Raw genomic sequence first — 27,786 nt, forward strand, 5'->3', positions numbered from 1 at the left:
GTAAGAAATTCTTGTTTGTATCTTTAGGTTAAAATTTGTTGATCTAATTATAAATTTAATAGAACAGTAAAGCAGAAATTTACTTATCTTCGATATGTTTTCTACCAATCTTTTTACCAATCTTTTGGTAGTCACTTTCCATCAGGTCAGCCATTTGAACATTTACCAATTAATATGCCATAAAAAGAAATAGAAAAATCGAAGGTTTGATTTAAATTAAAAACTATTTTTTTTATCTTTGGAATATCTTATTGAAATCCAAGGTAGGGAAATTCTAAGGATATATGGAGGCTGACAACACTACGATATTTCTGATACAATATCATCATTCTAAAGACATGTTTTTACGTTGATGTAATTTCCCGTTTCACAGCAATTAGTGGAATATGGCGTCGACACTATTTGGGTTACGCTCATTACAGAATCGTCAAGTATGCATGTTGAAATTTCCGTACAAAATTCGTGTTTCTATATTTTTGACGCGAAATCCCTATCGGCCTCAGTAAGACGAACGACAGCAAACGTTATGTAATCTATTATTTCGTCATACAACAACAACAACAGCCTGTAAACTTTCCCACTGCTGGACTAAGGAATTCTCTCCCTTTGAGGAGAAGGTTTGGCACATATTCCCACACTGTTCCAATGCGGGTTGGTGGAATACACAAGTTGGTTGGTGGCAGAATTTCTATGAAATTAGACACAAGCAGGTTTCCTAGCGATGTTTTCCTTCACTACCCGGCACCAGATGAATTATAAGGTGCTTGCTGCATTTGAGTCCGCAATCATCGGTTAACCCCTGGGCAATCTCGTCATACACCAAGACAAAATGAAAATATACTTTATTCAAGAAGGCTTTTACAAGTACTCTTGAATCGTCATTTAAAAAACTATATTAAATATGCAGATTCTTCGAAGAAGAACCGCCGCTCTCTTTATCCCTTGTTTGGACGTAATACGTACACCTACTATACACTTCATTGCTATATGTTATTTTATTTTACTACATATTGATTTATTTACTCCAATGATAATATTTTATGCCAGTTTCGATCTTTCACACCTGCCTGGTGTCCCGACCTTCACTTTTTATTTACGCTCACAACTGATATTACAAAAAAGTAGGTCATCAGTCGCTGCGTCGTAGAATACGCGGAATAAGCTCCCTTCGTTAATATTAATAATTGAATAACAGGCCCAATATAATAAATTAACAACAGAAATTAAAGCGAAAACTTATTAAGTGATTATAGTAACAATTTAATAAACCTTATAACACTCAAAATATACTAAATAATATATACTACAGAATTTGTTTAGAGCTGAGATGGCCCAGTGGTTAGAACGTGTGCATCTTATCCGATGATTGCGTGTTCATACCCAGGCACGATACATATATGTATGTGCTTATTTTGTGTTTATAATTCATCTCGTGCTCGCCGGTGAAGGAAAACATCGTAAGGAAACCTGAATGTGTCTAATTTCATCGAAATTCTGCCACATGTGCATTCCACCAACCCACATTGGAACAGCGTGGTCAAATATGTTTCAAAATCTCTTCTTAATGGAAGAGGAGGCCTTATCCCAGCAGTGGTAAATTTACAGGCTGTTACTTTTTTTTACTTTATAACACTCATACTATGTAAAAGTCAATCGACGTTTTACATTTATTTCGGGCTGGGTCTCATTCTCCAAGTGTCTGATATGTATAAGGAACTTCGTTATAAATACTTATTGAATTGCATAAGTGTGCGTGTAACACAGGTGCATTGTTAATTCCCTAACATAATTAAATGGGACGGCAAATCCAATACATCTGGAGAGATGTAAGCCTCAGGAACAAAGGTTTTACATGGTTTCCCATTCAAGAGACAATGAGAAGATTAATGGAGAATTTTTGGGCAGAAAAACCCAATTTATTTTCGACTGACCTGAGGATTGAACTCTGAACCTCAGGATCTGTGGCCTCATATTTAACCACTAGACCAAAGAGGTATTGTAACGAACTGTGAAAGTGGAAGTGAAATACAATCCAATCAAATACTACCAAATAAAGTTAATTAAAAACTTATAAAACCTGTATGGATAAGATATATAAAACCTTCTCGAAAAAACCTCCATGCACAATTGCTTAAAAAAATACCTAAGAATTTTACTGCAACTAAATAAAATGTCTTCCAAGGTGATACAATACAAGCGTCTCATAAATAACATGATGAACGATACAATTGTAAAATAGGTCTCATTTTCTTAATAAAAAATGTTGTACGCGTTTATTATAGTGCACTCGTGCAGTGTCGGTTTCCATGAACGGCTTTATAATGAATAACCACAATGGAAAGTTTTAAAGATCTTTAAGAAAATATTTAAACGCTTCCTTAAATAAACTGTTATTGAGAAAGGTCGTAAGTATCACATCTTTAAATTAATTGCGTTAGGTGACCTAAAAAATCGGTTATGGTCTCATTTTGAAGAGGTTCGGTCATAGATATACAGAAAAATTAAGAGGATTCTTGACTGCAATTGAATAACCAATAATACGGAGCTAAAAATGTTAATGGCTGGCTAGAGAGTAGTACGTTAGGGCTATGTGAGGAAAAAAAGTAAAAACGTAATAAAAATGAAAGTAAATTATTATCAACAAACTCTAATTGTACCTAATTTATACTATTTGACATCAAAAAAATTCAATTTAATAAGGCTTGGTTTTGTTTTAATATGTACTTGCTAGTTTACAATGAAACCAAAACAAGGCTTAGGCAATAGGCTTCGCGGGCGAATCACTAATTTAAACATTTTTATAAAAAACGGCCTAGAAATGAACCCTAGAAATACATATTCCATTTGATTTAACAGATCTGCCGTTTTATAGACTAAAATTGTTTGTATAGGTAATCTCTAGAATTAAAAATTCAATTATAAAGATGTTTTTATTTACAGAAAGCTACTTTATTCCTGTCTACTATAAGGTGTAACATATATGTATCGTAAAATTAAAATTTTCTTTATTAATATATAGCACCCGTGGGAAGCTGAAACGGTCGCTACTGATTAATATATGACTGTTTATAATATATATTTATAGTAGCGGAGAAAATAGCATAATATGTGAATATATATTAAATATATTATATAACACATACATATATATTTACATTCTCTAAACTTTCTAAACAGCGAACTGACTTAGATATAATTTATAACATAATAATATACCTCGGAAATTTCACACATATATGTTTTTGTAAAATGTTGTAATACTAAATTTTATATTTGCATAACAGTATCTGTAATGGCCATTCTACTTTTTTTAATTTCTATGTTAATTAATTAAATACTATTATATTATTTTGTGTACACTATTCTTAATCAATCTATCAATATTAATATTATAAATGTGAAAGTAACTCTGTCGGTCTGTCTGTTGCTCTTTCACGACCAAAGCGTTGAACCGAATTTGATGAAATGTGGTATGAAGCATACTTGAACTGCTAGAAAGCCAGTGTAACTTCAGGCCCATATGCCCATATACCATAAAAAATAAAAATAATAATAAAAAAACATACTCGTTTTTATCATCTGGTTAATGCGTTTTACCCTTAATATATAAATAAATAAGAAACAAATCTATTCCTATGTTCTAGTGTTACCTAAATACGCGTTTTACATAAGACCTTTTGCTCCAACAGTAATGATACGCCATTATACAATTGGACATCATGAAACACTGCGGTTGTTTTCAATTTGTAATGTCTTGTTATGTAAGGAAACTGTTTCCGTATTTACAATTCCTACAGAACAAGAGTACCGTGCTTGTATTATTAATATTGATAAGTGCTATTCAATATATTACTTATAATTTCATTTTTGAAAATCGAATTATATTTATGTCTTTTAAATCTATATACTAGCAACCCGCCCCGGCTTCGCACGGGTACATTGCTGATACTAAATATACTACAGAATTCGTTTATTTACGACATCACATTACAAACTTTTAAAATTATGGGTGTTTCTTTAATATATTGTCAATGTAATATATACAAAAAACTTCATCTCGAATCACTCTATCTATTAAAAAAAATCGCATCAAAATTCGTTACGTAGTTTTAAAGATTTAAGCATACAAAGGGATATAGGGACAGAGGAAGCGACTTTGTTTTATACTATGTAGTGATAACAAGTCCTGTCGGCCTGACTCATCGTCGCCGAGCGAAAACTATTAAGTTTGGTGGATAAAATATTTTTATTGAGTAGACAACCACTAAGAAATTATTTTTAGAAATTCTTTCCCTAAGGGGGTGAAATAGGGTTTGACATTTCAGGCGATATAATCAATTTCCAAGCGAGCAAATTCGAGGGGAAACAACTAGTGTTGTAATACATTAGATTCTTATATAAGTTTGCGTATCAAGATCGTGTTCAGGATGATCGAGTTAGATTTATTGAGACATTTTACGGTTATTTGTGTAACGGACACCGTATACGCATAATAACTCGGTTTAGATAAAATTCTGCCGAAATCCATCTATAACAAACCTCTTATGTTTTGACCAATTTTTTTTTGTATTGTCCAAAATTCTTATTAAAAACAAATCATAAGTTTTTTTTTATAATGAAAGACACGCATGATAATGAAATACAAGCTGCATAATGCATGCTAGTTGCTCAACCCGAATTATTTCGGCTATATTACAAATTCTGACATTATTTTTACGAAACCATAACCGTTTACCCAGGACATAATATTCCTCCGCTTGCAATATTTATCAAAAAGACTCCACTTCGGATGGTCGTAGCGTGATGTTATATCTTATAGCCTTCCATAATAAATAGACCATTTATTAAGTAACACTGAAAAAAAAATCAAATCGAATAAGTTCCTAAGATAAGCGTGTTCAACCAAACAAACAAACACTTCAGCCTTATAATATATTAATTCATTTTGATTAATAAATAACAATGTAATGATTAATTGATTCCTGAATTCGAATCCCTATGTCGAGTATTAATGTGACTGAGAGAAGTTTAAAACAAAAATAAACGGTGACACAGATAAAAAAGTTATCTTTTTTTCTAATTATCATATTCGTCGAAATCTCATTCTTTGTCATTAATTATTTTCGTACGTTCTCTATATTTAACTGCGATACTCCAAAACCGTCGCGAACCACACGCGTTGTTACTTTGCTAGCTCGACTGAGGCCCGCCCTCCCCTTCGCCCTGGAATTCCAGGAAATATGTATTTTTGAGATTTTTTTTATAAATTGAATGGTGACAGACGAAACAGATTTACAACCATAACTTATACACAATCAAACAAACATAACATTATCAATCTTTACTAATATTATCAATTAAATTTGATATGGATATATTTCGAGTCCCGTGGAAGGACATATGCTATTTTGTTTATTTGCCCCCTGAGGGGGTAATATGACAGTTCGCGTAAATATACTTTTGTTTGACTATAACGGGAAATAACTTGCTTAACTCAGAAATAAAACGATGTTTCTTGTGTTTTCTTAAAGTATTTTATAATATTTATAGTTAACGTTTCACAAGACGCTCGATGTGATTATGAATCTCGACAAAACAATTTCCCGCCATGACGAGTATCTGTCAAAGTTTATGTTCCCAGATTACAAAGAAAGACAAAACTATAATGATTATTATACAAAGTGACAGATCTGTAGTTCACAGATAATAACAACTTACACAATATTCAATAGAAAGTATCATATTCTAATGGAGTCTTACAAACGTTTCTTCATCTGTAGTTCACAGATAATAACAACTCACACAACATTCAATATTAGGAAGCACATTCTAATGAAGTCTTACAAACGTTTCTCAATAAATGGGCTTTAAATTTAAATTGGGAAATTATTGCGCCAAAACTAACAAACTAACGTATCCATTTGGACATTGATAAGATTTCCGAGAAATTGAAAAAACGAATGAATGAAAAAAAAACTTCTTTGATCATCGTGAGAATGAAATCAAATAGAAAAATAAAAACATGCATTGGAATTTCGAATTTTGAAAAAAAAAAAAAAAAAATGTTCCGACGAATTGTTTTAGCCAGTACTTCTTGGGTCTGAAGAGTTTGTTTCCCAATCGACGTTAGATTATATTGTCATAACAATCAAGTGTAATGATTCTACATTGATTAGTTTTGATTCTTGACTTTGAATAACATATTTCAGCTAATTTGGGATGAGGAATGTTGCAAGTGTGAAGCGTTTGGAGTATCTGGATAAGGAACGTTCAGTCAGGCAAGCTGCCAACCATAAAAATGGCAAATCCTCTTTCTGTATTTCAAATAAATAGGATAAGACCAAATGAATGATGATGATGACGTATATAATCGTCTTTATACCTAACACGCCGTCTTATGTGTCTGCGAAAATCATTTACCTAACATACACACATATATATTAAAACATTTCACTTGCACTTCAATCCGGAACATAATAATTCTAGGTATTCTTGCTTAGAGGTAGATTATATGATGAGTACGAGGTACCTACCCAAATAAATGAATAAGTAATAATAAAAATAAATGAATGAATAAATACTTCTTGGGACATGGTATCAGTTTCTTTATTAAAATTTCGCACACATTTTGAACTTGGCCCATTCATAAATTCAAATTATTTGTAAAAAAATCATTGGTAAAGTGTAACCACTGTATTTCCTGCCGGTTCTTCTCGGTAGAATCTACTTTCCCAACCTGTGGTACCTTTACTTAATTGTAAAATGACGATTCAAAAACGCTTTAAAAGCCTACTTGAATAAAGAATATTTTGATTTAGATTTTGATTGAAAATGTAAATTTGAAACTTACAGAACCCAAGATACAAGTAGAAAATATTAAAACAGACGTATATATAAGTATCAAATAACATGTATTGTTTATTACATGTATTTATTAAATAACAAATACACATACATATGTACAAACACTCATTACATACGATGCAGAATGTTTCGAAGACGGGTTTATTATAAGAAATATGAACAAGAACGATGTCGGCGGATTTTATAAAATAAATATGTAATTTAATATTAAAATAAACGATTTTTAATAGATGCATATTTATACATGCACAGTACATATACCAAAATAATATAGCTGATCTCTGGACTGATTTTGACGGGACTTTCACTGGATCGCTTATGTAAAAAGGTGTAACATAGGCCACATTTAGTAAGGCTTTTATTTTAGAATTTTACATAGAAGTACAGCCTTCGCCAAAGACAATTAATATCACAAAAGCTGCCTAATAAATAATTAATGTCACAGTCAAATTTTTGACTGAAATGTAACTGTTTTGCTAAATTCAAACGCGAATGAACGCACAGCCAGTACATACATTTCAATTTAAATGTTATATCAAGATGTAAATAAAAATCTTAAACATCAAGTGCATCCCTAGCGTTCGAACAACACTATTCCCGAGACGAGTTGTGTTTAATTACAGCTCTTGAACTAATGCATGCATGTGCGGCGTGCATGTCGCAAGAGCTACATGTGGAACCCACGGATTGCAATACAATTTGTTCATTTCCTACGTTTATTTATAGAACACTTTGTTTTATTTTAAGACGATTGGCTATTGGGTTTGCACTATGGATAACCGGCGAGTGGGTTCCGAGGAACGGTTCCCATGAAATAGTCAGTATGTTTATGCGTTTTGTTAAGCATGACATAATAATATCGATATATATTAACGCTAGACATAATTAATTTTCTCAATCAAGTTTTTTTTTTAATTCAGAACGCTTAACCTTTTTATATTAGTTAGTAAAATACAATTCCAATTCAGTTCAATTATTTAGATTTAAGATATATATTGTTGATAGTAGCATAATTATTAAACTACAAATGTAATCCGTATATGTATATACAATAATAATACTAGATGCGCGAATCCTTCTTACGGGCATTAATGTATAATAATTACAGTATAGAAATAATTCATTGATTATTAAAAATTATTATTCTCATCGTAATTATACTTACCAGACCCAATTTAATTTAACCGTCTGAGAACATCGAATAAACAAATAAACATCAAAATCGATCCAGCCGTGTAGGACTATTACAAGAAGCATACACGCGTACCTAACGAGTTTTATAACACCCAATCCATTAAGTAAATAACAATATAATTATTATTCAAACAAATATTTTAACACAACCAAGTTATTCAAGATCTTCAGCATAATGAGATAAACGGTAAACAAGTATCAAAACAAACAAAAATCAGCTGACTAACTTTACATATATAACTTGACATAGTCAATGTCCTGGACTCAAACTCAAACTCAAACTCAAATTGCTTTATTCAATATAGAAGTATTAACCTTTTATTATTGATGGTCAATTGAAACAGTACCACCGGTTCGTAAAAGAAAATACCCTGACCTGAGAAGAACCGGCAAAAGAAACTCAGCGGGTTTTTTTGTCTCCTATATTATATAAACACTTTAAATGAAATGAAATAGCCAGGAGGCGATCGTTTAATTCCCAAGGTGTGCTATCAATCATAAACTCATTAATTGTATAATAACCTTTTGCACACAAGCGTTCCTTAATATATTTTTTTAATTTGGCAACAGAGGCATTTTGAACGCTTTCTGGGATCCTCTTGTAAAACCGTATACATTGCCCCACAAAGGAGTTACTGACTCTATGCAGTCGAGTAACAGGAGTAACAAATTTATGTTTGTTCCTTGTACCAATGCTATGAGTATTAATATTTTTTCGTACATACATAACATTACAGAATATATATTAAGAAGCAACAGTTACAATCTTGATTACTTTAAATTTATTCCTTAACGATTCTTTCATTTAATTAATAACTAAATTCATTTAAAACCGTTCAGTGGTTTAAGTAAGTGTAAAGTTACAGACAAATAAACATGTTACTTGTGTTATACGTAATTCGGTAGCTCAGGCCGAGTATGAAATACTACTCCAAGACAGCTGAGATATAGTTTCCTGTTGCGGTTAAGAGGCTCGCTTTGTTTTGTGATTCGCATGAAGACCTGTATATTCGCAAACATCAGTCTTACCAGACATTCAAAGAAGTTAAACTTAATTATAGTCATTTAAAAAGTAGATGTATAAAATTTTGTATATATATTGTACGTTATGTAATTGAGGTTATTTTTTAAATATCTTAATATACCTTGATCTGAAGGTTTAGATACTTAAACAAATTATTACTATTAATCGGTTTATGTTATTATTTTATTACTAACTAGCTATACCCGGCCGCTTCGCTGGTCACTAGATTTATATTTTTTTATTTTATAATTGATTTTTGATCATCAACAATGTACAAATTATTAAGGAACAAATCAAGAAAAATATCTAGAGATCTAAATAAATTCATAATTTTATATATTTTTATTTAATTTATGTTTCCCCTTTTCATCTTCGATGATTTTCTCGATCTGGAGTTTATATGTGTCTTTCTATGTGTTTGTATGTGTATATGAACGTGTGCGCAATCGTGTTCGTGTATGTGTTCATGTGTGTGTGCATGTGTGTGTAGTGATGATAAAAATCTGTTAAATTGTCTTCAATTCCTCACCAGCGGTCTGTCAGCGCTCGGGGCTCTGACCACGCTTCGCGTAAAACTCGAAGGGCTTCACGTAGTGCTGGAGATGCGTGTCTTGCTCGAACACCTGGAAGTTATTTAGTTCATTGAAATATAACCAATTGCAATTGCAGAAGAATTTACTATTTTCATTTGAGCGTAGAAACCATGACTTAATGAGTATGTTTCAAAACTCACTCTAGGGGCAAGAGAAGCTATTTTGGTTTACTTAATTACTTTTTAAATAACTTTTTAATTTGGTGCCATTATATGTACAAACAATTTGTTAGCAATATACAAAGACTTATTGTGATGATGACTTTTTTTAATGATGTAATAAAAATCTTTAACTGTTAAATACAATAACAGATATACAATCACATAAACATTCGAGCCATTACATCTGTCCAGTAAAATATAACATATAGCCAGCACAACCAACTCATGATTTGTTTATAAAGAATAGGTAGGAGACAAATGGGCGCCTGATGGTATGTGGTCACCACCACCCTTAGACATTGACATTGTAAAAAATAAGTAAGTAAGTCTTGAAGGTTTTGTTACAATCAACATTCTAAACCGGTAGCTTAAAATTCATTACAATCTTGTTAAATCATTATTATAAGTACTTCAAGATTTTTGCATTGACAATGAAACGCAGATATTGTCACATGTCATAATCAACCGGATCTGTAGAATCTATTCAATCCTAAGATCACTAAACTAGGTATGTGTCAGATAGTAAAAGTTATTTCATATTTGAAATAACATTGAATTGTATATTATTATTAATTTCTTGAACAAAGTTTTGTCTCTCGGTCACTAGATGGCGCTGAGTGGTCTTTAAATCGAGCTGTTCGTCGTTTTTACATATAATAAAATTGGAGTGTCTGGATGTATACTCGGTACTTTAATCAAAATAATATTTTTAGGTCTGTCTGGCTAATCTCTGGCACCGATTTTGACAAGACTTTCTCCGGCAGATAGGCTACTTTTGTTTTAGAATTTTATATAAAAACAGTTTGATTCAAACGCACCCACGAGCACAGCTAGTATTATATAAAAAAATTCAAAAAGATTCACTATATTTTTTGGAATTTCATTATTATACAACTTTCTCCGGCAACCTCTGTGGTGAGTGGTGTGTACACCGGTTTTCATGGGTACGCCACTCCGAGGTCCCGGGTTCGATTCCCGGCCAAGTCAATGTAGATTATCATTAGTTTTCTATGTTGTCTTGGGTCTGGGTGTTTGTGGTACCGTCATTACTTTTGATTTTCCATAACACAAGTGCTTTAGCTACTTACATTGGGATCAGAGTAATGTATGTGATGTTGTCTCATATTTATTATTTATTTATTTATCACTTTCGTAGGTAACATAATATTTACTTTCACGAATTAAACATTTATTCGCCATTTTTAATACGAAGCATTGATAATCTAAGCTTATAACCAACACTTATAAAATTTGTTTGAATGATTGGCTTAGAAATAAATGTATTTCTATAGCCTTGAAATATAAGAAAAAATATATTTACAACTTCGGGTGTTGACCTAGTGATCTAGATGCAGCTGTAAGTGCATAGCCTTTGGTTACAGGTGCACTAGGTCATTGACTTGAGACCTACTTCCAGGTCAATCACAGCAACATGTACAACATTTTTTAAATTTTAATTTAATTATGAGACGGAGACAAAAATACATTGACAAGAAATATGTATTAATAATCATCATTATTATAATTACATAGTATAAAACGAAGTCGCTTACCACTGTCTGTCCCTATGTATGCTTAGATCTTTAAAATTACACAACGGACTTTGATGCATGCATGAATAGATAGATTGATTCAGATAATGGTTCATATACTTATAGATAAATTTTTAAACGCTAGCTGAACTCTACGAGATCAAAATATTGTACTACAGTATTGTTCACTTACAAATGGTCTTCAAAAAGTCCGCGATACTATATGTCTATCTTTTAATATCTCTTAATCGTACTTTAAATTAATATTATCAAAGATATTACAGATTTAAACGGAATTAAATAGCAGTTTTTTTTTTATTATATAGGTTGGCGGACGAGTATATGGGCCATCTGATGGTAAGTGGTCACCATTACCCATAGACAATGACGCTGTAAGAAATATTAACTATTCCTTACATCGTCAATGCGCCAGTAACCTTGGGAACTAAGATATTATGTCCCTTGTGCCTGTAGTTACACTGGCTTACTCACCCTTCAAACCGGAACACAACAATACTGAGTACTGTTGTTTGGCGGTAGAATAACTGAAGAGTGGGTGGTACCTACCCAGACGGACTTGCACAAAGCCCTAACATCAAGTTTGTATTGTCTAATGACTATAATATGAAGACACTCTGTAGTATATTTAGTATCAGCATTGCACCCAAGCGAAGCCGGGGCGGGTCGCTAGTGATGAGATATAATAAGGTAAACACCGTGCTAATATTGTGTAGCGGTGTAAGTTTAGGTGAGATTAGCTCTTATTATAAATCAAATGAAATCAAATCAAAATAAACTTTATTTAAGCAGGATTTTAAAAGCACTTTTGAATCGTCATTTTACAATTAAATTATTTACCACCGGTTCAGAAAGTAGATTCTACCGAGAAGAATCGGCAAGAAATTCAGTAGTTACTCTTTTTTAATATTTAAAAAATACAAAGGCATGTTAGTTAAATACAATTATTTAAATTAATGTATCCTGCTTGGAAGTCAACAGGTATTAACTCCACGCTTTTTTATCATCTATAAAATGTTGTATCGAATAATATGCTTTTTCTTCCAATGTATTTTTTACAAAGGATTTGAATTTACGAAACGGCAGAGTTAAAAATGTCTGCAGAAGTATGTTTCGTTTAATTGATTTTGTTTATTCAAAAATCCCTAATACAGATTACTATTCACTTGATATGAAAGTTTTCCATTACTTTCGATACAGACTATGTTTTATACGTTGCAAATATTAACACATTGTACATGTGTTATTGTAGTTTAAGTGGTTTTATTTTCACGGTATAAGTCTGCGAAATGTGGTCACAATGAAGTACTTTGTTTCAATTATAAGACTCAATGTATTCTGTGACTCAACAAGAATTTACGGGCCATGAAAACAAAAGCACGTGAAGCAATAAAAGCCATTTAATATAAGCGTATTATTAAAATTGTTGCATGTATTCTAACACGCAATACAAAACCATTTTACAGTTTACTTTCGACACGAAATAAACTAACATAACGTATTTTAATTGGTGGTAGGGCTTTGTGCAAGCCCGTCTGGGTAGGTAGCACCCACTCATCAATTATTCTACCGCCAAATAACAGTACTCAGTATTGTTGTGTTCCGGTTTGAAGGGTGAGTGAGCCAGTCACAAGGGACATAACATCTTAGTTCCCAAGGTTGGTGGCAAATTGATGATGTAAGAAATAGTTAATATTTCTTGCAGCGTCATTGTCTATGGGTGATGGTGACAACTTACCACCAGGTGGCCCATATGCTCGTCCGCCAACCTATACCATAAAAAATACATAACAACTGTTCTCATTACGTTTGGGAAATATAGTTACATTATAAAACAAGCTAGTATTAAATGTGCATATTTTGGGTGATCAATTAATATCGTTTTGTGTGTGACAATCCAATTTCCAGTTATGTGTCTCAGACTTCAAATATCCGGATTCCCGAAAATAATCCAGGTTATTTGGGATTCATATCCACTAAAACCTCTGTAATCCTTGATACGCATAAGAGGCTACGGAAACGTCTCGATACAACGCACCCATTGCTCTTTCTACGCAATGCTATGCTGAAGTGCTGAGATGGCCCCATGGTTAGAACGCGTGCATCTTAATCGAAGATTTCGGGTTCAAACCCAGGCTAGCACCAGTATATATATATATATATATATATATATATATATATATATATATATATATATATATATATATATATATATATATATATATATGTGCTTAATTTGTGTTTATAATTAATCTCGTCATTTCATTGAAAATCTGCCACAAGTGCATTCCACCAACCCGCATTGTAACAGCGTGATGGAATATGTTCCAAACCCTCTCCTTAATGGAAGAGGAGGCCTTAACCCAGCAGTAGGAAATTTACAAGCTGTTACTTTACTTTTATTTTTATTGCTTTTGCTATGCTGAACAGTGCTCTTATCGCGGGGCTAAGATCACCCCACTAAATCTACTAGAATACACTGCAAGAGGCCATCGCAGCTGCCGACCTTCTCAGGGCCATCTGATATAGGACACGTAAGGGCCTCAAACGCGACCACGACCCCAAAGTCACGCCCTATCTGTTACCCAAGGTGCTTCAATACATACATATTTCCTTACGAGTTTCCTTCACCGCTGAGTAAGAGATGAATTAGAAACACACATTAAGTACTTAAACGACTTGACTAGCATTTTGGTACATGGTTTTTTTATTACGAATTAATAGACCGTCGAACAAATGGGCTATATGATGGTAAATTGTCACCATCGACAAAGACATTAGCGCCGTAAAACATTAAACCAATGCTGCATAATGTATAATTGGGTTAATTACGTCTTCATTTCGCTAGTATTGATAACACAAAGCAATTGAGTCTCAAGCTCCTCTGATTGTGAAGATCGCGCAGATTTATTTGTGAAGGTCACTTGTTTTTACATAGTTAATGCCAATTTTCCTCGTAATACTTTTTATGGATAAAATAACAGATAAGCAAGTAACCTCAATGATGAAAACATTTAGTGTCCATTTATATTTTAAGGGCAATTAAATTTCTTACTTTGACGGTATGTGGTCACTACGCTTAGACTGTTAAAAATATTAAGCAAGTCTTACATCATAATTGCTGCAGCGATCTTTGCAACTGTTGTGTCTATTTTGCTTGTTACACTGGCTCTCTCACCCTTTAAATCGAAGTACAACACTACCGCCAACAACTACACTATTGGATTGTTGTTTGACAGTTGAATACATGCGTGAATTGCCACCAGATTTCACAAAAACCAAGTCCTCTTATAACCTGGGTGCCTTAGTGGGTGCGTGAGGCACCTTGCGGGCATGGTGAGGGCGACAAGTGCAGCTCATTCTTACAGAATGTACTGGTGGTCTTCGCATTTGGACTGTTACATCCACTTACCACTTACCACAAGGTGGAGAGGAGTCATATGCCTACCCGGAACGTATAAAAAAGGTCCAACCCTTTGACAATAAACAAAAACTCACTAAGAAAAAGTCAAAAGTTGATATTAAATCTTAATGCGCGAAGTCAGTCTTAATAACTCTGATGAATAAATATTTACCCAGAAAGAAGCAACTCAAAAAACGTATTCAGTATTCGTAGAAATGAGTCACATAAACCTACTTAAGTGTTATAAGGTTGAATTACCTTAATTACTCGAAGTGGCCCACGAGTCACAAGAGCCTTTAACCGCGATTTATAAACACGCTACAGAAAGTTAATTAAAATTTAACGCTACATCCTGGCGAACATGTTTATTTAACAAGCGACCCGTCCTAACTTCACAAGGGTAAAATGAAGATTAACCTTTAAGGTATCATAATAATGATGTTAAAACAGAAGCAAAGCTATTTATTTTTGATTGAATAAAACAGATCCCATAGCGTCATTTATACCGTGCTAAGGGATTCTCCGCTTCACTGTTTTCATCGCATGGTGCATTTTAAGTGCGTTTATTGAAATGTCTTGTAATAGTTCTTTTGAAAGCCCGAAAGCTTTTTGAGTCTTTCAGAAAAAAATATTACAAGATATTTGGATGTCATTTTTATTTGTAGAACACTTTGAAATATGTACCCAGATAACTTAACACTTAGAATTCCATCTCACTGTACAAAATTTTATAAAAAATCTTTCACTGTAAAAACTGTACAATTATGGAATGCATTGCCTCTGTGTATTAAACAAGCAAAAAATCTATCAATTTTTAAAAAGCTTGTGAAAGACCATTTCCTGGCATTGTCTTATGGTGACAATACTTTTAATATTTGATATAGCATTTTGAATGTATGTATGTAAGTATCTATGTATGTATGTATGTATGTATGTATCTATGTATGTATGTATGTATGTAAGTATGTAAGTAAGTATATATTTATATATTTTTGTATGAATATGTGTATGTATATTATATGATAATTATTATTTAATATAGGTACATTAAACATTATATATATAACATGTGACACCACCCTTCACTGAAATGAAGACTGTGTTTTTAAGCCCATAAGGTTGTCTGGTAGAAATCGCTACCTAGCGATAAGACCGCCTTATTGTGCATCTCATTTTATTTTCTATATATTTCATTTTTATTGTTAAATTACTCTGTTACTGTGGTGTACAATAAAGTATATTATTATTATTAAATATGGTATTACTATGAGCTCTCACAATGTATCAAAAATATATAGATTACTGTGACTTATCTATTGTATATGTAGACTGACTTCTCTTCAAACATTCTAGAAAACAAAAATCCCTTGCACAAACATTTCGCATTAACTTGAAGAACGCACACTTCACTACTTTTTTTCTCGATATATTGATCTATTCATTTACGAATTAATACCGGCATATATTTGTATGTGTGAGTTTCGCTCATGCTTATAAGATGTAACAACATAAACAAGTTCCATGAAATATTATATTTGTTAAGTTTATTTTGATAATCATTTATTAATATAACGTAGAATGGCGCGGCTCGCCTATAAGACTGAAGTCAATCGTCAAAAGTCAAAAGTCAAGAATATAGTAATAATATTTTTTAACAGGGAATAATGCAACATATTTTTACAATAAATATTATATACTATTAACCTAGATTTATTAGAAATGGCATATCAAAAGTCAGTGTAAGATGGTTGCCAAGAATGCTAGCGGCTCTGTATCGAAAGCAACAGTGAATTGAGGCGTCTAAGCACTCTTGGCATGTGTGGTGATCGCAATATTTGTTACTTTTGTGATACATCTTACTTGTTGAAAATATCTACAAGACTAAATATATAAATTGATTATATTTATTATATCAAAATCAACTTTATTCAAGTCGGCTTTTACAAGCATTTTTCAATCGTCATTTAACAATTAAGTGAAGCTACCACCGATTCGGAAAGTAAATTCACCGCTTTTATTAGTATATATATATATTTAATAGTATAAAATATTAGTTAAATACAATTATATAGGTATGTAATGTATCCTGCTTGAGTGTCAACAGGTATTAATTCTTTAAATAATTTTCCTTTTTTACCAACGTATTTTTTATAAACGATTTGAATTTACGAAACGGCAAAGTTAAAAATGTCTGCGGAATTTTATTATTGGAAAAATAATTTCTTTCTGGGATCTTTGAACCTCTCATAACAATGTTTGAAGCTAAATACCCTGACCCCAAATGTCACCCAGAGTCCTAACACAAATGATGTAGGTAAAAGTAGGAATAAATAGAAATATTAGTAATTTCTTAAATAATTTGACGTATTGCTTCATTCCTTAAACAAAACTTATTATATCTTATGGCACACATTTCTAACAATGAAAGTTTTGATTAAAAATTCTTCGTTTAAAAAAAAAATAAAGTATTTTTTAGTACATTTAATAGTGTTATACTTTCAGTTTTTAATGTTTTGTTTTGAATCATAGATCAAATTAAATTATGGCATATATTAAGACTTTCCAATATACTCTACTAATATTAAAAAAAAAAAAAACAAAAATATTTTTTTTATAAATACGGGAGCCAGAAAAACAACTTTTACTTTTATAATATTATATAATACAGTTAATTTTATCACAAACAACTTTATGGCTTTATTAGCATGCGACAGTAAGGTTAGGGCCTGACTCACTCTCAACAGCCAGCTAGGGTTGTCACATTCTAAATATAAAAATCTTTTTGTAGTGCTTTATCTGTGTGTGAAAGGAGAGTATGGTAGATGACTAATTTCAAAAACAAAGGATAGTACATCCCTTATATTTTTATCCCTTAGATTTACGGGTTCACTCACTCATTATTACTGATTAACTCTACCGCCAAATAGCACTACTCAGTATAGTTTTTTTCCATTTAAAAGGTTGCTTATGCCTTACGTAATTCCCAAGGTTCATAGCATTTCTAGTATATGTGCAGTGATGATAAAATTACCACAAAAATCAAAATCATGAGCTAACTATCAATCCAAAAAATTAAAAATTTCAATCAAAATCAATTCAAGGTGTATTTTCATCCTAAATGTTTTACACATTTAAGATGAAAATACACCACAAAATACACATTTTACTTGGAGGTAGGGAAAGCCCTAGCCACAAAGGTGCAAGCCCGTCTGGGTAGGTACCACCCACTCATTAGTTATTCTACCGCCAAATAACAGTACTCAGTATTGTTGTGTTCCGGTTTGAAGGGTGAGTGAGCCAGTGTAACTACAGGCACAAGGAACATAACATCTTAGTTCCCAAGGTTGGTGGCACATTGACGATGTAATGTAATATATCTTACAGTGTCATTGTCTATGGGTGATGGTGACCACTTTCCATCAGGTGGCCCATATGCTCGTCCGCCAACCTATACCATAAAAAAATAATATTAACAAAACATTCGAGTTGTAATGTAATGCAATTTGAACATTCTGAGCTTATTGTTAACCAGACACCTTTTTCTTTTAGTCGGTTGACTCATATCATTGAATTTATATTTGTTGAACTATTAAGTGTCTGAACGTTTTATTGTAAAGAACGAATTACATTGTAAAGTCTATCAATTAATGTTATCACAAGCATTTTTGAAACGTCATTTTAATTAATTGTCCTAAGTTATCAACGGTTCGAAATTCAAATTCTACAACGAAGAATCGGCAAGGAACTTAATAATAAATTAAAATACAACTTTTCTGAGCCGAGTTAGCCTAGTGGTTAGAACACGTGCATCTTAACCGATGATTTCGGGTTCAAGCCCAGGCAAGCACCACTATATATATGTGCTTAATTTGTGTTTATAATTCATCTCGTTCTCGGTGGTGGGGAAAAACACTCGAGGAAACTTGCATGTGTCTAATTTCATTCAAATTCTGAAACATGTGCGTTCCTTCAACCCGCATTGGAACATTGAAATATGTTCCAAGCCCACTCCTTAATGGGAGAGGAGGCCATTAGCCCAGCAGTGGGAAATTTACAGGCTGTTACTTTACTTTACAACTTTTATAATTATGAATTTTTGACAATTATGAACTATACTTATTAATAAAGTAGGCAACCCTAGCCCGTTGGAGCCGTCACGTCGACTCGGCGCCGACAAAACGCACGTTATGTAGCCATCGTGACGCGATACCCAGTTCGTACAGCCTTCCAAGTACCTTACTTAACATAATGTTCATATACAAGCAGAGACTTACAGTTTTGCTTTTGTCGTAGTTGATTCTAGTTTAACAATATGTTTATATAATACAATTAAATTAAAAATCGGAATTAAGGCTTTTATTGTAGTACATTTGTAACATATCAACGGAGTTTTATATCTTTTCTTAGGGGAAAGATTATACTTGAAGGAAAAGTTGCAGAAAAGACATTTTTGCCCTAAATGTTGAAAAATTAAAAATAAAAATAAATAAATTTTATAAAAATAAATTGTAACATCCAATTTCAATGTAGTGTTACTGAAATAAGAAGTAACCCTTATTGATTTTAAGAGAATGTTCGTTTTCCCTCCGTGTTTAATATTCCAAATATATTGGAGCAAGTTTATTTAGGAATGTCAAAACAACAGACGGCGCGACGCTCATATCTGTATCATGGAATTAGGTCAGCGATTGGTGTAAACCCGAGATTTCAAAGTAAATAGAACATTTCATCGGGAGCTTAACAGAATGACGCGAGTTCGAATCCGAGTTTCACCAATTTCTTTAAATTAAACTACTAATTAGTGAGGATAAAACGCCGTAAATATATTCGCAAACTGACACTTCCTCTTGCTAATAGCTAAAAGATATAAAAAAAGTGATTGTATATGTAATATATCGATATTACATATACAATCACTTTTTTTATATCCTCTTGATTTAACGCCTAATTATTTGGATAACTTCTACAGAAAAGACTATAAATATTATAATATATGTGTTAATTCAGTTTAAAAGTTCCCATTTTAGATCCTCCAGGAATAGGAATAGATTATACGTATGACAAGTAAGTAAGTAAGTACCAATGAGCACGAATTATACCACTGTTTTAGTTTTTGAAAAACAGTGGAAAAATTGACTTGGTTATACAATTTATTAAACTCAAATTGTCAACTGTATGTACGACATCTAAAAACATATCACAAAAAAATCATTAAGTAATATTTCAACGTTCGTATAGAAATTCAAGTAAAAAAAATAATGTATAATTTTATTAAGACTTATAAATTGTTTTTATTACTCGAATTTCCATGTATATTACTTATATTATTGAGATTATATTTAGTATATGTTATATAACATCACATAGTTTATGCTAATACAAAATAATCTACGTTATCCGCAGGAAAAACGCTGTCAGCTTTTTGGCACTGTGCCTCGAATCGTTAGTAAATACTTTGTCTAGCTGGAGTGGCGTTCGTTAGCCTAATATTTACTTCAATGTAGTAGAAAGGCTACTGATTTTTTATACTTTAAAAAAAATGTCAATAAACAAACTACGTTAAATCATTAATCCTTTTTGATTGTGAGGAAACATTGGTGTGCTGTTAACAGTAAGATAAAATTTGGTCTTTGTATATTTTTCTTTGTTAGCATTCTATACAGACCCTTATTTTTACGTACGGAGCCAGAAAGGGAAGCTCGCATTTTATAAAAGGTGTAAGTATAAAAACGTTTAGTCTTACCATTACAAAATTATTCCTAAGGATGCATTACATGACATTCATTCATATTGTAATCTTTTTTTTTATTATAATATGTTCTTTTTTTTAAATGAGTTATTGCTATTGGTCCCACTGACCTCGACGGGTCAAATGAAAGAGAAGGCAAGTACTGAGTTTCTTGAAACGAAGTATTAAATGTTGAAAGGTTAAACTTAAGTTATAAGTGTGTAGTATAGAGCTTACTATCTATCTATGTTTGAGTAAGATTTTAAATCGATCTATAAATGGAATATAAAAATATTAGAAACTGTAAAATCAGAGAAAATAACAGTTTTTTTTTCTGTCGATAACGACTTTCCACTTGCTTCGCGTTCAAGGTGCTATTCATTAAAAAAGATACGAAAGAATTTTTTTTTTCACATACGTCAACTACATTCATTAATAATTCAAGTCATTATTTTTTAAGAAATAATGAAAATTCTAATTGTGCAGATAATGACTTGGATTACATAACCTCTATTATTGTCTCTTAGAGTTATTTTTTTACACATTGTATAACTATAATTTATTGGAATAATCTAATTTATAATAAATAAAAATAAGTCGATTGACGTTCACGTTTAATAATGGCCGAATGTCTGATACTGGCCGGTAAGAAAAAAAATGTTAAGAAATCGAACACGGCGGCAGTGTTTTGTTATTTATTTTATTTTATAAATACGAAAATAGTGTTAGTAAATGAATCTGTAAGAATATCGTTGTTTAAACTTGTGACCATCCTAAGATTATTTGGTAAATTGTTACTTTTATTTATACAAAACAAATAGCTTATGCAAGCGATCCTGTGACGTCCCAAGAGACAGAGGGTACCGCTGGTTTTTAGTCGGAGCACTTGGCACGGACGATCCCCTCGTGACGTATGAATCGCGTATAAGAGTATGTGACTTTCCCACGAAACAAAAAAGGTACGTAACTAATTTTTATTAATTATTCGTAATTTGAAATTGTTGACAATCTTATAAATTAACAGAGTAAGCCAGTTATATAGTGTCATTATTAGACACACTTGTTTATATAAATTAGGGAACATTTCCAGCTGGGCCATTCACAAAAGCTAGGCGAGTCGCTTGCGGCTCGGGGTTTGTATAGCGGTACCAATGATGCAGCTTAAACCCTAAGAAATTGGACCACCTCCATGATCGAGTAGTGTATACACCGGTTTTCATGGGAACGTCACTCCGAGGCCCGGAATTTGATTGCCGGCCGAGTCGATGTAGAAAAAGTTCATTGGTTTTCTATGTTGTCTTGGGTCTGGGTGTTTGTGGTACCGACGCTACTTCTGATTTTCCATAACACAAGTGCTTTAGCTACTTACATTGGGATCATTGTAATGTATGTGATGTTGTCCAATATTTATTTTTTTATTATTATTTTAAGAGCAATCAATCTAATTATAATACTGTATCCCACTGGTCCAAACGATACATTGTAAGATGATCGTGACGAGATAACCGGGCCCTTCGACCTTACTCTGAATCACACTGCAGTGAACTGCTATTAAACATTTTACACATACTTCGTCACGTTATAACTAAATGTACTTACTGAACATGTCTGTGCAAACTTGATATTTCGCACCAATTAATTTTGCTGTTCGAAAATTTAAAGTACTTTACAAATCAACAATTCGACAAACAATTAAATATACAAATAAATAGTTACTGTATAAATCATTCACGTGGAATTGTGGCAAGAATGCTAGCAGCGTTTCCCCGTTGAATCGCAATTTCGATCTTCAGGGCAAAAACGAGCCATCACCAGTGGAGACAATAAGGCGAAATTTTAGCCTTTAAAATTATTTTTAAAGTATCAATACCCTCGTTGCTGATTATATGGCTACTCATTTAATGTATTTGGATTATATTAAGCCTTTAAATGTCGTACTTATTTCACCATGCTATTCCAATGCGGATTTGCGGACTCAGAATATCGTTCGTGAAATGAGGGATCCTTTACGTCTTTTTCCGACAAAAAGACAAATTAAGCAAATGAATATGCAATCTTCGGTTAAGAATCTCGTATTCTAATCACTGGGTATACTATGCGAATAATTAAAATAAAAACATCTGACATCGTTTTTCCAAACGAACTAACCTTGGATAACAGGGTCTTAATGAATGAATGGTTTATCTGACACGAGCAGGTTTCCTCACGGTTTTCCTTCAACGCCGAGCACGAGATGAATTAAAAACTCATTAAAACTTAGTCATCGTGTATTGAAAGAACGCGGTTTACTTAAGATATTACCCTATCCTTATCCTACATCTTTTATTGTAGAGAATGAGATACACTTTTGTGGAACTATACGTTATGAGAGCATGATCTCAGAAATCTTTGAATACGCTTCTGTTGCTAATTAAAAAAACAAAGGTAAAAGAACACTTGTATACAATTAGTAAGTTAAAGTTTGATAGCACATCTTGTAATGAACGATCGCCTCCTGGCTATTTTCTTTAATATATTGGGTGATAAAAACAGCAAATAAAATCCATTGAGTTTCTTTCGCCAGTTCTTCTCAGATCAGGGTATTTGTCTTTCCGAATCGGTGGTAATGTTTAATTTGAAAATTAAAAAGTAAGTGTAATGCTTCCCTATTGTATATATTTAATTAAATTATTCACTTATTTTATTTATCTTACAATCTTAACTTTTAAATACATAAATAATTTAAAATAAACGTCGCTTAAGAACTCATTGAAATTATTTGTATTTTAAGTTTTACGAAGAATAATAATTCACTACAAAATATTATATTTTTATCGAAATCGGTATAGTAGTATTTACTAACGTAGCTTACATTAACGCTTCCTGTAATCCCCCTCGTGAATATAATCCGTTTACATCCTGGCTCACTTCCATTACTGTGTATTGCTATTTGGCGATCGAATAACATATGAAAGGATACCTAAACAGAGTTTATATATAATAATGTACTAATACTTACTCCCTACATATATCTTAACATCTTCATTCTTACATATAAAAAAGCCTTAATTCCAAAACGCAATAACTATTTACAGATACTCAGTACTGTTAAGTATACTAGTTGTATTTATATATTGTTTATACTACCGAAAATAACTCTTAAGAAGAAAAACAACAACAACAACAGCCTGTAAATTCCCACAGCTGGGCTAAAGGTCTCTTCTCCCTTTGAGGAGAAGGTTTGGAACATATTCCACCACGCTGTTCCAATGCGGGTTGGTGAAATACACACGTGGCAGAATTTATGAAATTTGTCACATGCAGGTTTCCTCACGATGTTTTCCTTTACCGCTGAGCACGAGATGAATTATAAAGACAAATTAAGCACATGAATCAGCGGTGCTTGCCTGGGTTTGAACCCGCAGTCATCGGTTAAGATGCACGCGTTCTAACCACTGGGCCATCTCAACTTCGACTCTTAAGAAACTCAGTAGAAACTGTATTGTGGTGCAAACGTGTGTAAGCAAACACAAAACCAATCTCTCACTCTCACAATCAGATTAGATAACAATTCGACTCGACCAGATAATACAGACCAACGGGTCTTACATTCGGGACGGGACAGCGAAGTGAAATGTTGCCAACTTTTAAATTCCAGGCTCTTACTGAACATTTGCCGTGACCTTGACCGAAAAACTTACCGAAATTAACTTTTATTTCCCCGACCCTGATATTTTGAGTCAGACAGGAGCAGTTTAATCTATATGAATCGATTGTAGTAATACGAATTACGCATATACTGCTACATATTTTTATTATATATTATTTATTATAGATTATGTATTAAATAATTTTAAAATATTAAAAAAAAAATGTCAGTGTGGGCCACGTGTCCCAAGAAGACGACAAGATTGAAATCCAGCAAAGATCTGCTGATGTTTAGTATAAAATATAAAACGCCAAAATGTTTAATATAAAACGTGAAAAAAAGGCACCGGCATCCGCGAGCCTGTGGATGTAGTAAATTATATGAAATAATAAAAAAAACTCTATATGAATCTATATTTAGTATTTTATATGTGAAAGTAACTTTGTCCGTCTGTATGTCTGTCTGTTTACGAACATACCGTTCGACAAATTTGATGAAATTTGGTATGAAGCATTCCATGCCGTGATAACTTTTAATTGAAACAACACTTAGCTAAAAATGTAATTAATTACCTTTATTTTAAAACTTATAAATGGTGTATGTTTTGTAAGTAATTACGTAGGGCTGCCGTTGAGGATGCAGAATGAAACCGAACGAATTTAACTTATACGTTTATTTAAGTAATTCGATTTAACAATTAATTATTTCTAATTTATAATATACGTGACAGTCTGTTCGATGTTAGAACAAAAAGTGAAGTTCTGTAGTCTGAATTACATATTTATATACGAAATCGGTAAATCACTGAATGGTCCCCACGGTATGGTGATTCTTGGTAGCGCTCGATGTTCGGGAGGTCTTGCGAAACAAAGCAGCGACACTGGCAACAGGTGGTAGCTTCAAGGAATGCATGGTGTGATTATTTCTCACGGTATGGTAATTCTTGGTAGCGCTCGATGTTCGGGAGGTCTTGCGATTATTTCTTAACAACTCCCTCCGCAGGATCAGCAGCTATTTGGAGACTTTTGTCGAAAATAGTGCTGATAGAGACATAGGATCTCTGGGGCTGTCCTGGACTTCTTGTGTTCTGGTTGCCTCATTGTCCTTCTGGTTGGTATTTCTTAAATGCATACATTTGCGACGAATGAGGACGATGCTAATAGTGAGTACTGATGCACCGATGAGTAGGTAGACAGGTATAGTCGTGTGATAGAGCGTGTCTAAGTTCGACAATTCCAAAGTCACTGGTTCTTGAGAGGCAATCCTGGTATTGGTTGAATGTAAGTGAGTCAAATCTATACTGTTCAATTTCAAGATGTTCTTCGCTGTCGCTTTGTATGGATCTTCATTACTATATTCTATATTCAACATTTTCAAAACTTGTCCTTTTACTTGATCATGGTGGTTAGTGATGGTGAAGATGGACGTTTGTAGAGCACACCCTTTAGGTATTTCAGCTAGATAGCTTCCGAGAAGGTTTTTGTATTGATCTTGAGAACAGGTTAAATGAACTTTCGTTAAGTTGGGAAAGCTCAGAACATAGTGACGATCATCCAATTGTTCCATGGCTTGAGAAGATAAGATTACTGGAGTAACCCGACAGGTTTCATGGATATGTTGCTGGAGTATAAGATGTTGAATGCAGCTCGTTTGCTCTCCATAGTGTCGGTTTAAGTTGTCCTCGCAAAGATGACCGTGACTGTACTTCGGACATTCTGTCTCTATATACAGTAGATCTTTCTCGTGAATTGCTACGTATGGATAGGTAGGGATTATAATTTTATCATTACTATTAGGGGCTAAGGACAATTTGTAAAGGATGTAGTTATTGGGATTCATGATTGGAAACTTAATTACCAAGATTATATCATTATCTTTATAATAATATCCTAATCTTAATAGATCTAAATATTCCCTAAAATTAATATCTAGCACTACATTTGAATTGTATAAACCTTTTAGTTTATTTAACATAACTATATAAGTGTCGTAATCGAGAACGGAATAATGGATGCTCTTAGCTCTTATGAATGCCAATAGATTCTGTAGTTTTGACAACTCTTGTGACAAATTGTCTATGTCATCACCTAGTATTGTAAGTAGCTGGGCTAAATGAAAATACTTAATTGCATCTTCTTCTTTCCTAACATCATTATCTAAGATGGTTTTAATAATGTTCTCTATTTTCTCTGGTTTTCTACTATCATATCTGTAACATTTGAACTCTGAGATGCCCACTGCTTGCTTAAACTTATTTGATGATTTATTTCAATGGCTAAGTTATTTTCGTTCTTTTGTAGAATAGCAATGGCATTTTCGTTCTTTAGTGCGTCCGTATAATCTAAATTTCCGGAGATTAGGTACCCGTTTCAGGCGCGACTTGGGTACGGGTCCTCTCTTTCTCTTTGTATAAATATGTATAGGTAAATCTGTTACAACCGTATCGTTCGTATAGCGGGCAGCTAATTTCTGTCTATTAGCTAGGGGATTTCTGACATAGATTCGTTGATCAGGTGCATATGTTTTATTTTTTATGCCATTTCTATTAATGTTCTCGGTTATTTCAGTACGACGCTGAAGGGCGGTTTCATTAATGATTTCGTATACCTTTAACATTCGCTTACGGTGATCTAGTATATATTCCTGCAATAGGTGCTCTGTTAAATAAGGATCGTAATAATCGGCATATTCATCGTATATAGAATTGTCAATGAAACTATTGTAATTTACTTCTTTAGATTTAAAGTAGTTCGTAGGGGGTGGGTTCCCGGATTTTGAACCTTGCGATAAAATAGCTAAATCGTTATATAGAGCGGTTTCATCTCGTTGGTCCGCGAAGTTGTTCACTAAAGCAGTTCGAATGCCTTGCCAGTCGGATGGAATCCCATTAGAATTAATTAAGCGAGCAGCAGAGCCTGTTACTTTGTTAAGAATTCCGTTGAGAAGAGCACACCTACTTAATTCACTACTACTATCACTACAAAACTGTCCTACCAATTGATCACATAATTTTAAAAATCTAGTAAGTACATTTGGGTTCCCGTCGAACTCGGGTACCAACCTTAAGGCTTTATAAATGGTGTCTAACTCAGACATTTCCGTTTGTTCTTCTATACTACTTAAACTAATATCTCTTCTATTATCTACGAAAGTTTGCCTACTACTAATAACTATCCTAGGTTCCTTCGATTTTCTTAAATGAAAAATCTTGGCAAATTTTATTAACACACAGGTTAGTTAGGCTAGGATTGAGCAACCACTAAAAAGAATCTAGTGTACTCACATGAACATGTTTCGGTCTCTCTGCGTTATCGATGTCTGGATACCTCTCGTGCAGCACTACTCGTAGATTCGGATGCTACGGATGCAGCAGCTAGACAAGCTACGGCGGGGCTTCACGCGATTACGGAAATCTTCTACGCGAAACGTTCCGCGAGCATCCTACCGACTGCGCCAATTACGTAGGGCTGCCGTTGAGGATGCAGAATGAAACCGAACGAATTTAACTTATACGTTTATTTAAGTAATTCGATTTAACAATTAATTATTTCTAATTTATAATATACGTGACAGTCTGTTCGATGTTAGAACAAAAAGTGAAGTTCTGTAGTCTGAATTACATATTTATATACGAAATCGGT

The 27,786-nt window shown here is 33.0% G+C and overlaps 1 protein-coding gene across 2 annotated transcripts in view; it reads right to left on the minus strand.

Moving 5' to 3' along the window:
* The window catches only part of LOC124538730, a 77,264-nt gene that overhangs the window by 31,322 nt on the left and 18,156 nt on the right, over positions 1-27,786 (minus strand). For both annotated transcript variants that reach the window (XM_047115899.1, XM_047115900.1), the window contains exon 2: positions 9,612-9,705. The gene's annotated coding sequence lies outside the window, so the exon portion shown is untranslated. The remainder of the gene's footprint in view (positions 1-9,611; positions 9,706-27,786) is intronic.

This window comes from Vanessa cardui, chromosome 21, assembly GCF_905220365.1.
Source record: "Vanessa cardui chromosome 21, ilVanCard2.1, whole genome shotgun sequence".
In the NCBI taxonomy this organism is placed as follows: domain Eukaryota; kingdom Metazoa; phylum Arthropoda; class Insecta; order Lepidoptera; family Nymphalidae; genus Vanessa; species Vanessa cardui.